The following is a 4695-nucleotide window of genomic DNA, read 5'->3' on the forward strand; positions in this document are numbered from 1 at the left end:
ATCACAACAGAGCGAGAACGAAACAGGCCAAAACCCTAAAATAAATCAATAACAAGATACAGTAAATAAGACACAACTCCAAAACACACAGGCGGAGGTCTCAGACATCAGCATCACACTCATAGCAAAATGATGAAGGCAGACCTGAACACTTAGAGCGAATGCTGTGGGCTTCTGGGTCTCTGTGCGTTCGTTTCGAGACAAATTTAGACTGATCGTATGTATTAGGAGTTTCGTAATCATATTAGAAAAACAGAACAGAGATGATATCAAGCAGATCACACTGTATGATATAGTCCACACTGGCAGATATTGATTTCTGAGTGGTCCTTCCTGTGGAAAAACTCACCGGCATTGCATTATGGTTTATGGGAGGTTGCCAGAATGTTGCTATATGGTTGCTGAGATGTTCAGAGTGATTTTAATGTGTTGCTATGCGGTTACTAGGGTGATCTGGTGGTTGCTAGGTGGTTACTTACTGGCCCAAAGTAAAAAGAGCCCACCTCCAAGTCTCAAGATTAGTGGTCGACCAATATAGATTTTTTTGATGGCCGATATAAAGCCGATATATCACCACACTATTTCATTTAAAGATTGTAAAAACACATGTATAACAATTGCTAAAATTTAATTTATATTTATTTTACATAATATTTACTGAATTTGAAAAATAATAAATATGAAAAAATTTAAAATCTGTAAAAAAAAATACTTTTAATTAGATGGTCATTTTTTTATGCAGTCAACAAATGCACATTTCATTCAGAGGATCTAACAGCTGAATGCAATACATTTTGCAAGGTTAGTAAAATGTACTGCATACTCAAAAGACTTTAGTTTAAATTAAATGTGTATTTGCTGATGTTTGATGAGGAAGTATTATAGTGTTTGCTTTTCTGTTACCAATAATACAAAGCAAACACTATAATACTGTTTAGTATGCTACTGTGTCATAATTTATTAGTCAGAAATGTTGAACAGAGACGGTAAACTAACGAAGATGGAGAACAGGAGCTGTGTGCGTTTAGGCACTGACGTTCTCAGCGCTGTAAGAATAAATGTCCCGTACGCCGTCAAAATAAAAGTCTGACATATCGGGTAAACAAAAATAAAAAGGCCAAATATCGGCCGATATATCGGTCGACCACTTCTCTAGAAATAACTTGGGTGGCTACTTTTAATGTTTGTTTTTTTTTGCCCATTTAAGCATTATTCTGGCAAAAAAAGTATGATCACATAGAAAATAAAATCTTCACAGATGTGCTCATAACAGCTCAAATTCATACAATTTAATCAGAACAATATGCAAGCTTACAGCAACCTCTGTCTTTGAGTGTGAAATATTTATATCAGAGATTGAGGAATTTTTTTTTGTAAAATTATGTAACAATAGTACGCGGATATAGCATACATATGTACACACACGCACGCACACACACACACACACACAAACACACATGCACGCACACACACACACACACACAAACACGCGTGCACGCACACACACACAAAGCGAGGGAGAATAGAGACCCACAGCATGCTCTGAACATCGCTGAGTTCACCATTCATTTTTCTAATGAGAGCATTCACAGCACCATACATCATAACTTACATCTCATATCATATTAAGACCACATGGTACTGAGTCCCCACAAAATGCACATCTATAAGAGCTACACAAAAAAAAAAAAAATTTAATCAAGATCAAAATAAATCAACCCTCTCACCAATCCCACAAAATAGTACATAAGATATTTTAGGTAAAATTTCTAAAACCTATTTGATTATGAACACATAATAAGGCACGTAATAAGAAATTAGGTAAATACACAGTAAATGTTTTTTTTTTTTTTTTTTCACTTTTCACCATGATTTCTTGAATGATTATAGTGGTACAAAAACCCGATGAGGTTTCAAATTAGATTTTTTTTTTACTCTTCCATAAAAAAGAACAAATTACCAAAAATAAGTAACTTTTTTTTTCTCAAAAAATCTTGACAATCCTTAAGATATATAGACCTGAATAGTTTTGCTTTGAAACTGTAAACTTCAACAAAATTCAATTTCTTTTGAGAAGTGAAAGCGAACTTTCGAATCGCTTCAGGTGACATCAGTCAAAGACAAAAAAAAGTCACTGTCCCTTGCCTTGCATGAACATTCTTGATTTATTTCATAACTGTGACTCAAACGGACATTAAAAGAGGATTTAGTGCACATGCCACAGAAGCTGCTCCCTTTAGCTGCTACTTCAATCAGGTCTTCGGGTGACCTTCCTTGGAATGTTAAGGCCAATTTTTCACTAAAATGAGACAGTGGCCTTGCTCGTACGCACAAGGGAGTCATCATATATCATCATATATGAAAGAATCCTGATAAACAGGTAATAATACACTAGTACTAACTAAGCGCTTACATATAGAATCAGCTCTGTATGTGCACACCATTGCCATGTTCCAAAACCCAGTGAGCTATCTACTTAGACAGCATTTAAGGCATCACAAGCATGCTCCCAGCACAAAGGCTGTTCCAGCCTTCTAAGATATCTAATTTTGGCCAAAATCTAAGGCAGCATTGCATGTATCTTTTGTGGATAAGGGCATTTCCCCAGAATGCCACTGGGAAGCTCATTCAATACGGTGGGCGAATCGAGGCAAATGTCGATTAGGAAATAAACTTCCTGAATACAGAAAACAAAAATTGTTTGATTAAAAATCAAAATCCAGTGTTGATGTTTCGTATGAGGCCAAATACTCTAAAATTAACCGAAATCAACCAATTCAGGAGTTCGACCAATTAGCATGTAGCTAAGCTAATGTTGCAATACCAGTGTATAAACATAAAGCACAAGTAAATATTGAGCACTTTCTATGTATTTTTACATTTACATAGTGTGTGATATTTGTCGCAGTGCATTGCGACCATTTTTCTAGACTGTCTATAGTAAATAAAGCCAATTTTGTCCATTAGTCTTTTTGTCAGAAGTAGTGGCAAAAGCACAGATTACATCAGAAATAGTGCACATCTAACGTAGATAACTATGGGTTCTTTTTATTTTCTACTGCATTATCAGCTTCCCAATGATCCCAGACTCAGTTTATCGTCTCCCACCTCTCGAAGCAAACTTCTGGCCTGGACTCTCATGGAGGGCGGTTTCCTGTGCAGATCAGTCAGTTCAGATTAGTCCCTTGTGGCCTTTCATGGCAATTAATATGCTGCACTTAGAAGGCAGCTGCCTATGCAGGAACTCGCTAGGTTTTGGAAACTAGTTGGCATCTCCATATCATTCAGATTCTTTGCTTAAATATTTGGTTTTGGTCAGATGCAGAGGCATTTAGTGTGGGACTGCAAGGCAAAAGAAGTGCCCGCCCTCTTTTTTTTGCTGTGACTCAATGGGCTCACTACAGTTTCTACAGAGCCCATGGCTTCAAACTCCTCACACCTGTGACCAGAGCAGAGGAGTGAAAAAAACTGAGTAACGAGCACAGAACCTTCTGCCCCTGTGTGGAAAGATGGAAAACATGAAGAACGAAAGGAAAAGACTCAACTGAGAGCAAGAAGGGGAACAGAATGGAGGAAATCATCAATTTCCCATCGAGATCACGGGCTATACCATTCACATTGGGAATTTCACTTAGGAGGCGGAGCCTATTATCAGGCTGGGCGTTGCTGATTGGAGCGTTCCAGTAAAGTTGACAGCTGGCCGTAAGTTTTCCGGAATGATCGAGCATGTTTGAAAATGTTCGCCCCGGTTCAGAGGAACCCGATCTACTGGACAATGACATCGCGCCATTGCACAAACAAGTTCTTTGACAGCATTGCAGGTGCAGAGAGCCCACGAAAGGCCGGTCTGTCCAATATAAAATTTTCATTAAACAAGAAAAAAAACAAATCACGCCATTCACTATCTACCATCTGGCTATACATCTTTGCACAGTAAACAGATATGAGGATGCCAAACATTCCCCACGGTGCCTGTCTTCAACTCAAAGCGATCAAAGTGCCGAGAAACAAAAGGTTTGTAAGCCGAAACAGCTGGCAAATTTAAATGCATTCTCATTCTTGATTCCATAGCACTCTTGTTTATGGTTTAATTGCTACTTCTGACAGAAAAAGGACAGCCCATTGGTAGAGGCCGTCGCCTAACAGAATTAGATTTTCCAGCAGCACCCTTGATGATGACGTCAGTGACATTCAAACAGCTGACCGTGTGTTCAAACAGCATCCCACGGGAAATGGGGCGCCTCCGTTGAAAACAGCCAATGAGAATGAAGGTGTTGGTTTTTTGGGGGGGAGGCACAGAGGAGACCTCTGCCTCAATTAGGTCTCGGGGTATCAGGCCATTGGGCTACAGGAGCGTCCGTCTCCAATGTATGGGCAAGTGTTGCGGTGAAGAAACTTCCTCCTCAGTATTGACTTTTTTGAGAAGTTCAGCATCGTGTTAGGTTCGCTGTTCACATCAACAAAGTCCTCGCCAGTCGACTAAAGAGGGAGTCCTTCTTCCTCCACACGGAGGTTCCCAGAAACGTCACATTGTCATGGATATCCCATGTGTCTCCAGCCCTGGTTTTGTGCGAGTAAAACAAACTCACTCTCAAGACTGTCTAAAGGTTCTGGCAGTAGTCTCTTATTTGCTTTTTTTCTTTCTTTTTTTTCTTTTTGGAAATCTCTAAAACTACCCCAGGAATATCTGTAATG

Source organism: Carassius auratus, chromosome 10 (assembly GCF_003368295.1).
Source record: "Carassius auratus strain Wakin chromosome 10, ASM336829v1, whole genome shotgun sequence".
Classification (NCBI taxonomy): domain Eukaryota; kingdom Metazoa; phylum Chordata; class Actinopteri; order Cypriniformes; family Cyprinidae; genus Carassius; species Carassius auratus.